General features: G+C 47.2%; 1 long non-coding RNA gene across 1 annotated transcript; it reads right to left on the reverse strand.

The window, feature by feature from the left end:
* Positions 1-312: 312 nt before the first annotated feature.
* Positions 313-12,464, reverse strand: LOC134472402 (uncharacterized). Its single transcript, XR_010042208.1, has 3 exons — positions 12,213-12,464; positions 3,797-3,901; positions 313-368 (listed from the first exon to the last, which is right to left on the reverse strand). It is a non-coding gene; the product is annotated as an uncharacterized LOC134472402 (long non-coding RNA).
* Positions 12,465-13,019: the final 555 nt, after the last annotated feature.

A 13,019-nucleotide genomic window follows, 5' to 3' on the forward strand; every position in this document is an offset into this window, starting at 1 on the left:
TGGAAGCTGGGTTCTCCCTGGACCCCATTTGAGATGCTCTGCCTTATTTCTATTTTGATTAGTACATGCTTGTAGTACAAAAGGATAACGTTCCTCGTGGGGAGCTGGTACATGTACCTAACACATCTTTTTGCTTTTGTTCTGTTTTTTTGAGTCAGGTTCTTGTTATGCAGTTCAGACCTTGAGCTAACTATATAGCCCAGACTGCCCTCAAACAACTTATGGTGATCCTCCTGCCTTAGCCTCCCAATGCTGGGATTACAGGTGTGCACCATGCCAGGTTTACCTAACGCATTCTAATTCTTTTTACTTACCCTTCCCCACAGTCTCACTGTGTATCCCATGCAGGCCTTCAACTCAGGATTCTCCTGTTTCAGGAAAACAGATTACAAACATGAGCCATCACACACAGCTTGATCTTCTTAAATATTTAGCTGGAGGGGAAAAAAAATCCTAAAACTAATGCTGGCCTTAGCCTGAGGACTAAGACATTCATATTTTGTTTTGTTTGCTCCACTTGTGTTGTTTCAGTCTTTTTAATCTTTGTTTTAAAAGCCGATGACCTCTTTCTGACTTACAGTGACACAGCACAGTGGCCCACAGAAAGGGAGGTGCGGCTGCTGGGGAGGTAGGAAGCTGGGAGGACAGGGTCACCCTCCTCACCCTGCCCCTCCTTGCTCTCCTGGGCCGAGGGCCCCACTCTAGAAGCCTTCTTGTCCCTGGGCTTCCCATGCTCACTGTCAGGCGCATTTCATGCCCCTCCAGACCAACCAGGCTCTGCCACCGGACTGGTTTTGGCCCCTGGCCTGTGACACTGGCACGGGTTTAACAAGCCCGTGTCTGTCCTGCGGTCCTGCCTGGGCCTCTGATTCACCAAGAGAGAGCACAGGCTGGGTCTCCCTGCCAGAAGTCAGGACACAGGCTAAGCCGAACCCCACCTCACACCAAGCTGGACCTTGCCCAGCTTCCAGTCCTCGCCTCCTCCCGGCTCCCCTACCTGCTTGATCCAGCCTGGCGACCTCCACCCTATGGGAGAAGTCAGGAAGATGCAGCCTACAGGAGAGGACAGCATACTCAGCCCCTCATGTCCTACATGAACAGGACAGACATGCAAGGGAACTGTCCTTCAGAGTGACCATCTGAAACCTGTGTTTCTTGGTTTAAAGCCAACGATTAACTCTCCCTGTAGGAAACCTACCCATCTCATTGAGCGATCCTCTGTCCTGCCCCCTCTGTCCTATTTTCTCCCTCTCCCCCTTTCCCTCTCCTTCTCTCCTTTTCTCTCTCTCCACTTTGACCTCTGTGCATGCAGCCTCTGGACATGCAAGGGTCCCCTTGGGACCTATCCACTTCCACCTTGTATGTGCACAGATCTTAGCAGCTAAGGTGGCCCGGCTGCCCACCGCTGCCGAACCTTGCAGGCTGCTGAATACATGGTGTGTAGTGCTGAGGCCTCTGAGGTTCCCAATCCCTGTCACACAGCAATGCTGTGGTGAGAGACAACACATGCAATGAGAACACTAACAGGTGCCTTAGGGTCACAAAAGCTGTGAATGGGCATCGCTGCTTTCAAGGTCCACAAGTAGCAGACCGAAAGACACTCGATGAATTTAGAGGTAGTTGATAAAACCTGTGGGAATGCTGAAAAAAACATGCCAAGAAAACTGCTGTGGGCAACTATAACCTGGTGCCCCGTACTAGGCAGCATTAAAATAGCTGTTACCAAGTGCTTCCCTGGAAAGGGCAAGGTCCTGAGTTTGATTAACTAAATAAATAATAAAATAGCTACCTAAAATGTCAACTTTGAACTAGAACATGTGTGCTGTAATTCTGGGTTGGGGATTCCTAGGCGAAAAGTCAACGGACGGCTTCAGAGCCAAGATCCAGGGTGTGGCTCTGAGCACTTGTTAAGATTTCTGAGAGAAGGATGGTGATAGGGGATGTTGCTGGGGCAGAGAGGCCTGGAGCTTGCAGGGTGTTCCTTCCGGCTCCCCCAATATTCTCCAAATCCCAGTGAGGGCAGCCTGCACCAACAAGAACCCCAAACATGACTTGCAAAGCTGAGTTACGGAAAAAGCCTCATGCAACTCATTCACAAGCCTGCACCTGGCAAAAGACATCAGACACTAGGAAACACTGCAGAAATCGCACTTGGACACAGCTGGTTCGGTGCAGAAGGGCTGCCTAAACCAAGGTGAGAAGGGGTGTTGGGGAAATCTGGGAGCCCCAAGCCTTCCCTGGGAAAGACACCTACCCTCAGAACTAAGATGCGGCCATCTACTGTAATTAAGATGGCTTTGGATGTGACTTGACTGAAAAGTCAAAATGTGCACCCAGGAAATAAACAGATTCCTTCCACACGTTAGGTCTGTGTCAATAATGGTGGGCAATATGCTCCAAAACACAAAGCAAATGCATCAGGAATGGTTTTTCTCCAAGGTATGAATGATGCCAGTTTCACACCGAGCTGTGAGTCTTTCCACTGCTTTGAAAGGAAGAGCAGTTTGCAGGGACCTCAGCTGAAGAGGAGATTTCCTAAGCCTCTGCACTGTGATTTAGAATCTTCTTCTGGGATTAAATGACCAAGTGTGACTGAGCAGGTTTTGGTCAGGGATGATTCCAGGAAGGGCCTGTAGGAAATTTATCCCCTGGGTGAAACTCTAGGTGTGTGGGTCCTCATCCTGCTCAACTTCGCAAGCCCACTTGGAGGGTGCACATCCCCGCAGGAGCACAGAGAGGCCTCTGGGCCCCTGGAGATGTCCCTGTGTCATCAGCTCTTGTGATAAACCTGCATGCAGGCACCACACCGGGCTAAGCAAAGACAGGGCTGTGGGCCATTTCTGCACTGCTGCCCTAGCTAAACTCACACCATCCTCTCCAGTGTCCCCTTGTCCTCTCCAGTGTGTGCCCAGGCATCACCACACTGTTCCCTAGGGCTGAGGATTGAAAGCCTTGCTCAGGTCATTTCTGCCCATCCTTCTGGGTTGTGCTAATCTCTCTCCTGGGAAGACCTGCTCTCCAGCCTCTGTCCCTGCAGGTGAAGTCTGACATCCCCCGATCCCACAGTCCCACCCCTCCCACCTCCTCTCTGCAAGGCCCTCAGGAAATTTCCTAATGTGCAGGAGAGCCCTGCCCAGGGCTCCCAAGAGCGGTCCTGGGTCACTGCCTCTGTCTGTGTGTCAGTTGTATCCACTCAGCTTCCTTTAAGATGAGGAGTTCAAGTTTATATACAAATGTTCCTAGGCCACAGGGGGTAAGAGTGACATACCCAGTTAATGCGACTATGGGAACACTGAACATGAGGCGTGCTTCCCACTCACGTCACATCTGCTGGTCCTGTTCTGACCATAAAGGAGCAGTAAACCACTTGTCCTATTTCTAAACCCCCGAAAGTACCACAGATCAATGTTCTCTTTCAAGGGGACATTTACACACAAGCAGCCTCAGTCCCAGCCTGGGATGGCATCTGTCCCTGCCTCCAACTCGGCTGAGAAACACCTTTGGCTGCTGCTGCTGCTGCTGTTACTGCTGCTGTGATTGTTGCTGTTGACGTCGATGTTAGTTTTGTTACTGGACACGGAACCAGTCCTCACCCTGAGCTGCATTCCAGGCCTTTTATTTTGAGACAGGGTCTCAGTCACCCCTAAGTTGCCCGGGCTGAGCTCAAATTTGCCATCCTTCTGCCTCAGCCTCCTAAAGCATTGAGACTGTAGGCCTATGCCGCTGGGCTCGGCTTATATTGGGTTTTTAATCTCTCTACTTTCTAAAACAGAGAGAAGGGGAGAAGCACTCTTACCTTTGCTGGAGGTCTTGGTTTTGTGGCGCTCTCGGTTTTGTGGCGCTCTCATTCACGTCTTGAGCTCTGCCCAGGACCCGCACTCCGAAAGACCAGCCACCAAGGCTGTTGATAGTAAACACAGTGTCAGTGTCCAACCAGGCACATGGGACACAAGACGGCACCAAGGGGACATTCGCGAGCTGCAATGGTCAGAGTGATCACACAGTTCTGTGCCCGGCCTGGGGCAGGACCACGTTAGCCACAGCACAGAGGAGGTGCCCCAGCACAAACACGGTCACCTGTGGCTATGGCAGTGACCACAGCGCTGCGCTGGACTCAGGTCACGGTGCCAGGAGCCCACTACTCTAGGGCCTGCAGCCGTCTCCATCTCGACTCCACTGTCCCCTCGGCTCATCACTCTCTCTGCTCCCTTCTTTCTCCAGTCTCCTACTACCTGGTCCTGGGAGGTGTCGGGACCAGATTCGGGCGAGACTCCCCTCCCTGTGGAATTCCCCCCACACCCTACACCTCCATTGCGTGTATTAAGTGCCCCATGGGGTTTGGACCTTCAGCTTGTGAGCTGGTTCAGGCAGGTCTCCACTGATCCCAGCACTGACTACACTCCCAAAACAGCAGAAGTGAGACTCAAAGGCGCGTCTTAAGCTTGATAGAGATTTTTCTGGATAGAGATTTTCCAGTGGCTCCCTGAACCCACTGGAAAAGGTGAGACAAAGGGACAGGAATGTGACCTCCCTACCCGGGGCCAAGGGATTCATGCATTCATTCACTCAGCAGACACGGGCTGGGTGCCAACCACAGCAATGCAACATGTATATCCATGCATGATGGTAGCTCCTGGAATGCACGCTTTCTGATCCACCAGAAACTGCTCGAGTGCTGCGTGTACAAGTTCCTAGCGTTGAGGAGCAAAGGCCAGGGACCACAGGACAGGTGACAGACACTAGGAGATGGCAGCAGAGCTGCAGGGAAGCCATGCTGGAACAGCCAGGCTGGTGTCTGGGGCTGTGTTACGGAGGCCGGCTTCCTACACAGCCCACAGGGTGCCCATGTGTGTGACACATCTTGTGATGTGCAGGGACTCAGAAAACTCAGCACTGTGGCAAATGTCACTGATTGAAAGCAAGAAGTATTTGTCCCCCTCATCTAGAGTCCATCACCCCCCCCAGGCTGAGGGAAAATCAGCACTGAAACTTTCCCCTAACTCCCAAACTTGCCAAGGAGGAATTTTAAAGAGGGAGTTACACCAGGCTCCCAGGCTGCTGGGAAGCCTAAGAAGAGGTACTGTTCCATTTTATGTCAGCATCAGGATCTCTGCGGACTCACTCCTGGAGACCACAGAGGGACACACGTGCTGCCGCAGGTCAGGGCTGACGTAATGCTCAGCCCGGACCGCTGAGGGATCTCAATGGAGAGGATTCCCTCAGCGCTTCCAAAAGGGAAGTGAGCAGAGAGGAACCTGCTCAGGGCTCAATGTGGGGCTCCAGCAGCTGTAGGAACATCCAGAGAGGAGTCAGACTTCTGAGTTTTTGAACTATTTGCACGTGAAACATTCTGTATCCATGGCTCTGTGTGCCCAACCAAGTCTCTGCATGGTGTGGACAACTGACCTTTGTCACCATTCCCTAAACAACACAGAGCACAGCTGTTTGCCTAGCAGCTACATCGTACCAGACATGACAGTCATCTGGAGATGGTTTAAGGCACACAGGAAGTCGCAGGAACATTTCATGCAAATACTGTGCTACTTTTTATTAGGCCATGTTTGCATTGTAAAGTTTACCTCCCCAGAGCGGAGCTGGTGCGTGTGCATCACAGCTGCATTCTTTGTCCGTCCCCTCCCCCTCCCTTCCTTTCCCTGTCCCTCCATTCCTTGATCCATTCCCCTTTGGTAAGTAGTTTCCTATTATCTATCCTTCATTCTGCTCTTTATCATCTGAGTTTCTCACATTAGAGAAACCATGTGATATTTAAATTTGCGTGTCAGGTTTATTTCACTTAATGTGGTCTTGAGTGCCTTCCTCTTCCTACAAATGGCTGTGCCTATCCTTCTTTAGGCCACAGTAGTGTTCCATTTGTGCAACAGCGTGTTTCTTTCCAGTCATCTGTGGATGGATTGAAGGGCGGCTTCCATACAAAATCTTTTTGCTCTGATTTGGGGCCCTAGTGCAACAAGCCCTGTTTGTGTCACAGGGACATAAATCATTACAAGTATTCACAACATCCATGCAGGTGGCAAGACAGCTCTGGTCTTGGTAAACACCCAGAGAACTCTTAGGACAGACAGTGGTGGTGACCTACAGCACCCATCCTCTAGCGAACTGTTTGTATTATGAAAGATCAAAAAGGTTCACCATCATTTTAGGCTTTTGGAGAAATCTATCAGGTGGAGGTTGTTTAGGTCATCACTTCTGTGATTATAAGCTGAATCCTGGAGTACAAGGGTGGCCTTCAGAGTCCTGCAGATCTCCAGTGATGCTGACCTTGGCCTCCTCTGATTTATCGGAGGAGTTGATGCCTTCACGTTTCTGAAATAAGGAAGCTATGAAAAGCAGAAAGGAGCCTCAGCTACACGGGGGAAGGTCCCTCAACCACCTGTGCCCAACAGAGGCAGTGTGTGCTTTGTCTCCAGCTCTGAGAACTGCCTCCTGTCCACAGTGACATCCTATCAGATCTGACAAAGCAGCACAGGGGACCACCATCCTAGGAACAAGGCATCCTAGGAACACTCAGTGTAGATGCTTACTAAATATACACTCACCAGATGAATACACAATTTAACAACAAAAACTACTTAAGAGATGAGAAAGAGTTGAGACTCATACACCTGCATAAGACTTTCTAAACCTAGAAAGGACAGCCTTGTGAATATAAAAGTAAAAATGTTAATTAAATGAGTAGTCACCATTGAGATACAAAAAGTGTCACGGGAGAAATATCACAGTGACAAAAGGAAAGACAAAGAAATCTTCAAGGCAAGATAAAGAACTTGAAAGATGGACTGGGAGATCATAGCATGAGATGTAAAAAGGCATTCTAACAAGAGACAAGGGGAAATGGATGTGAGGAAATGATTATATCAACAATAGAGGAAAATTGGCTTGATCTCAGTAAAGAATGAAGTCTGCAAGTCTGCTGCAGAAAAGGTTTCAAAAAGGAAAGAATTCTCCTCTCCAAGGATAAAGAAGGAATCTTACATATCACAGTTGCCTAGAAGAAGAAAGAGAATCAGGAGGAGTGCTCCAAACTAGCCTGCATGCCTGGAGGCTGTAAGAATAAGCCCCATTATAACACACCCTAGAGTTTAAGACTTCCTAACTTCTCTCCTCTCAGTTTGAAAAAGCGGGGCTCTTCTACTTAAAATGCTTCATGACATCTTCAGGAAGCCCCGAGACTTCCTGAACTGCGCTCATTTCTCCGGCTTACCCTCTAGAAGAACTTTCCCACTCCTTGCTCTAGAAGAAACTTTCTTTCCTGTTTGCCTGGGAAATACATATTGACCTTTGCAGATTCTCACAGATGCCATGGTTTTATAAAAGTCGTCCTTTACACCCTCAAATGGTACCTCCTGCAACTTAGGTACAACTGCTGCAACAAGCATCTCACAACAGTTCCGAGACCCCCCATCTGCCTGGCAACCTGAATGTGAACTCTCTCAAGACAGGCCTCGCTTCTCTGCATATTGCTATGGTTTGGAAACGGTTTGAGTGGGTCTCCCTGAACTTCATGTGCCAGGCTTCTGGTCCTAGTCTGGGGATGCTAAGGTGATAAAACCTTCAAGGCATGGGTCTTGCCGGAATATAGTTGGATCCTTAGGGTTTTGGTCTCAGAAGGGATTCATGCTGCTCTCCTGGTGTTGAATTAGTTCTCAAGAGAAAGTAGTGAAGGCTGGATCTGGAGTAACTCAGCCAAACTGAGGCTACTGGTATCAATGAATGATCGAGGTCCCTCCTTCAGAGTCTTTCGACCCCAAATCTATAAACTTACAGCTCTGGCAGGGTCTTGAGTTGATTCTTTGGTGGCTCAACTTGGGCTCTTCTGGATTTCTGGCGGGCAAACCCTGATGTTCCCTGGTTGAAAGATGTTTATAGCTTCCATGTGTGAGGCACAAGGCTCTCTGCAGAGCAGTGTGTGCAGAACCTGCTGTCAGCCTACAGGTGACTTGGGGAGAGGAGGAGAGCACACACTTTATAGACTTTGCTGAAATCCTAAATCTGGCCTCTGACTTCCTGATCAGGGCCTGGAAGGCAGTGCATGCCAGGCCTCACGTCCTGTTCATCAGGGGTTCTGTGATGTCACCGTGAGGAGCCAGCTGCATGCTGGCCAGGGGTCCAGTGGCCCCACTGGTCTACACATTTGCTGTGAGGCAGCCTAAAAGGCGCAAAGGCTTCCCAAAACGTATTCCTGCAAATTCTGACCTCAGAAATAGGGAAAGTGTTCATAGTAGTTTTTTTCCCGTGTTGGTGATAAAAGCCAGTGCTTTCTCACGAATAAGGTAAACACTACCACCACTCTGTTACCCCAGCCTTCACACTAGAAGTTTGTTATTTGGGAACCGGAAGAACATGGTGGATAGATAGCAGCAGCCTCTGAGGCTCTCTGAGAAACCGCACTTGAAATCTAGGAATGGTGCCGGGCAGGAAGTCCCAGGCAAGGTGGGATATTCTTTGCTGACCCAGGAACAAACTAAATTAAGAGAAACCACTTGGAAACGCAATCCTGGTGATATAGCAGGCACAGATAAGGTCTCAGCACAGAAGCTGGACCCGCACCACTGGAAACAGATTTGAATTACCTGCAGCTGCTGTTTCATCCCGGTCAGCACATCGTGGAAAGAGGTGCAAAAGCTCGGAGTGGAAAGCGTTGAAAGGAGTTCAGAGCAGGACTGGCCAGGTGCCCTGCATCAACCCGTAGTGAGTGAGCCAACCGGGACCCTTCCATAGAGAAGGAGGCTTCAGTGGAGGACATACTCAGACCGGGCAGACTACCAGGAACGAGAAGCTGCAGTGACTTCAGTCACATATCCCCCTCTCAAGTGGGATTGGTGGAGAGTGCCTGGCCTGTCAGATGCTGCTGTCCCAGTGCCTAGAGGTGCACCCTAGCCATGAAGCCTGAGGTAGGCTGACCTGGAGGGACAGGCCCACCATAGGCTACCCAGGTCTGTGTCTCCTTGGTGCCACTGCGGTGGGCAGGAACACCTAGCCGGTGCAATTCAAACAGACTGTGGCCAACAGGGAAGGAAGGTGGGCCTCCTATACAAGCTTAAATATAAGGAACAAAGAATATGGGAAGAGGGAGCAACAAGAAAGGGTCCTCGGGCCCCAATCCTGAGAAACATGCAATAGTAGACACGGCACCAATAAACATAAAGCGCTATCTCCAGAGCCTCATAGACGAGTTCAGGAATGAAGTTATTAATGACCTGAAGCAAGACATAAGTAGAATAGAGAAATGCTAAGCACCACCCAAGAAAAAACAGATGGTGGAATGGAAGAACAAAAAAGGGGGGGAGAATTGTTTCATGGAGAAGACAGAGAAAACATAGAATACTTAAAGCAGGTTCAAAGAGATTACCAGGAAACTAAAAATTCTATTGAAAACTGGCATAACAGCTTGAAAGAAACTAAGGATAGATTATCTGAACTGGAGGGCAGAATTGTAATATGCGAGCATGAAATGAAAAACCTTAAAAGTAACAAAAAAACAAACAGCAATAATACAAAAACTAAGAAGTGGGGACACAAACAAATGGACTACAAGAGCTATTCACAGAAATAATCCAAGAGAATTTCCCTAATTTGACAAATGGTAAAGATACTCAGATATTATGAGGCATACAGGACTCCAGCTGCCTACAACCCAAACAGAGCAACACCCAGGCATATAATAATCAAAATTCCAGAAATCCAATATAAGCACAGAATATTAAAAGCCATCAGAGACAAGAAACAGATCACTGACAAGGGAACACCCATCAGAATTACAGCAGACTTCTCTGCACAAACCATCAAATCACGAAGACCGTGGGGGGAAATAATTCAAGCTTTGAAAAATAATAACCTCCAGCCAAGATTGATATATCCTGCACAACTTTCCCTAGAAATTGATGAAAAAACAAAGTGCTTCCAAGATAAAGAGAAACTAGGGGAATTTGCAACCACTAATTCAACTCTACAGAGAATACTGCAGGATAGTCTAAAAAAAGGAAAATACCAAGATGTCAGAAATAGTGGCAGAGAGGCCACAATGAATGGAGCAGAAAACGAAATGGAGAAGACAAACTGACAACAAACGACAGAAAAAGAGCTTAACAGAAATGAGGCAGAGAAGATTGGAAGGTAGGAACAGCAATTTTGGAGAAAACAAGGCATCTTAATAGCTAGTGCTGATTTAGTATCATCTTGTTTAGAAGTCCCATCAAACGTGTATTTTTCTGTCTCCACTGGTCTTAAAAGGTTGTATCTTATTGGATTTTATTATATATGATAATATAAGCAAAAACTTTTATAGACAAGGAGTTCATATAGAAACCATTGTTCATTTTCTGTCAATTAGTTCGAAATATCTTGTAATAATGTCATCCTCTTGAATGGTTTTACAGTGTCTTGATATGTTTGGTGCTACAGTATAAGAACTTATACTCAAAGATTTTAAGGAAACAGACACTATGGTAACTATTTCTATGTCAGGATATCTTGTGGTGAAACACTATTTTGCTTAAGTGGTTATGATTTGACCTGCGCTGTTCTGTTGTTATGCCCTCTTTCATCTCAATCCCCCTTTTTAAAATTATTTACTTTTTTCTTTTTATTTTTTTAATTAAGAGAAAAATAAATAAACAATAGCAGGATACATTATAGTAACCTACTCTGATTTCCTATTAACTTGATTTGAAATCCTGTATTGCCCTCACCATCTTGTTTTGACTGATTTTCCTCTATTCTGCTTTGCTTGATAGTACCAAGTTCGAAGTATAGGCATAACTGTGAAGACAATAAAAATCATTATAATGCCCATTCCGGTTGACTATTATTTTCTTTTAAAATCCTGTAATGTCTCCAATGCTTTGGTTTTATTCTTTACTGTTTAGTTCAATTTCATTATAACTGTCAATTCTTCTTAAAATAGCAAGAGGCAATATGGTAACTATTGTTGATCACCTTATATTTTGTTTTTACATTATTATGTCCATCCTTTTGATTTGACTGACTCTGTTCTGATATGTTGCATTTGGTTTTACTCTCTTCAAAAAAAGTAGTAAGAACTGTGGGAGTAATAAAACCCAAAATGTGTAATTGTCATTGTACAAAAGAAAAGAAACTGATCTAAAGGTTATAACTGCATATATGTTTAAGTGTGGAAGATAGATAACCATATTACTGAGTGTTTTTTGGATCATTGAACAAAACTGTTTGCACTCTGTTTTTGAAAGTCCACTTTATATGCTTCAAATTTGTAACTTGAACAACTATTTCTAAGATGAGAATACGTAATCTATGTGATTTCTTACTGTTTATTTTTTAAATTTTGTATTACTTGGAGTCTTTTTCTGTGTTTTTTTCCTTATTCTCCTCAAATTAAAAAAAAAAAGAAGTTTGTTATTTGAAATCCTTAAGAACATTAAAACTATTGCTGTTTGTCTTCATCCAGGCTGCTCTCACAAAAGACTCTACACTGGGAGATTTCTCAGCAACAGAAACTCATATCCCATAGCCCTGGAGGATAGAAGTCAGGGACCAAGAGTCCCAGGCCAGGTTCCACAGGAACTTCTTCTGGGTCACAGGCACCTGATTCACTCACATGGAACCCACAGTGTCATGAATAAAACTGATGCACAGCCATGGCTGGGACAGGCCCCGCCCTGGGCTCAAGACACAAAGCCCATGCAAACTATAACCATGGTGACTGAGGTTTGCTGGTCACAGGCAGCTCTGGGGCTGGTTTCTCAAGCCGTACACAACTGAATATCTTACCTACCATGTGAGAGGCAGTGAAACCATCTTCTGTGCCTTGTGTCTGTTGTTCTAGACAAGGTTTCTGCTCACATCCTTGTCTGCAATTCTCAGTGCCTGACTGGCTCTGGGAACTGCTCCTCTTATAAGTCATTTCTGCTTTGCTTTGTTCTATTTAAAGTCTTTACCAAATTTTATTGCTGTAGTGAATGTTTGTTTACAATATCCCAACAGGGAAGAAAGGCGGTCTCCAGCTGGTCTTGTCGTCTCTTCAGAGGGCACAATCCCACTCACAAAGGACCCACCCTTCTGACCTACTCAGCTTCCAAGCACCCTGTTAGTATGGTGTCTGCCCTGGAGAGCTGATTTCCACACGTGCATTTCAGGGAAACACACTCAGTCCAAAACACTTCTCACAACCCATCGGACAAGTTTTGAAATGTAAAGGAGAGTGCATTTCTTACCTGAAAAAGTACATCTCTGCCCTCTCATAGTGGCCTGGTGTCATTGGTCAGTGGTCAGAGGCTGCACCATGAACAAGCCCATGGCCAAGGCCACGAAGAGGACGGGCAGCAGCAGGTCACAGGCCGTGCTCTTCCAGGTTCTGCACGTGCAGAGCAGCTGCTTCCTCAGGAGCACGGCCATCTGCACCAGGAGCAGCCGGTGGCCACGGACCAGTGCAGGCGCGGTTTGTGGAGGTGAAGTCACCACGGGAGAGACACCTGCAGCCAGAAAAGGACACTCGGGTGAGTGGGCTGTGGGTGCAGGAGGATGTGGCTCCCAACACCTGCCTGGCTCTTCTAATGGTGACTTTTCTATAGCGACCCTTTCAGAAGACCACGCATGCTCAGTTTGGCACCTAAAGGGCCACATGTGGTCCTCCTGTGTCCTTGCTCTAGAAGGCAAAACTCTGAGATGATGTTTAATGGTGGCGTAAGACACAAGCCCAACATGGAGCTCTGATCTTGCTCCTGATAGCAGAGGGACAAAATGGGCCAGTGACTGCCATGAAGCCTAATACCTAGATGCAGATTCTAATTCCTCAAAGACAACAGCTGCAGGAGGTTCTCTGAGCCCCAAAGGGCTCAGAGGAGGCGGGGTGAGGGGTACAGGAGACCTGTTCCCCTGGTTAGATTCCCCCCCTTTTCTTGTCATCTTTCCCTCTTAACTTTCAACCTGAAGTCTCTCCTGAGAAATCCCCTGCTTGTGAACAATTCAGGTCTCAGGGCAAAGCCACGCCACCCAGCTGCCCCTGGTTCAGCCTGCAGCAG

The sequence above is a fragment of the Cavia porcellus genome, unplaced genomic scaffold (assembly GCF_034190915.1).
Source record: "Cavia porcellus strain 051 isolate PalLab524CR breed Dunkin Hartley unplaced genomic scaffold, mCavPor4.1 scaffold_23, whole genome shotgun sequence".
NCBI classification, from domain to species: domain Eukaryota; kingdom Metazoa; phylum Chordata; class Mammalia; order Rodentia; family Caviidae; genus Cavia; species Cavia porcellus.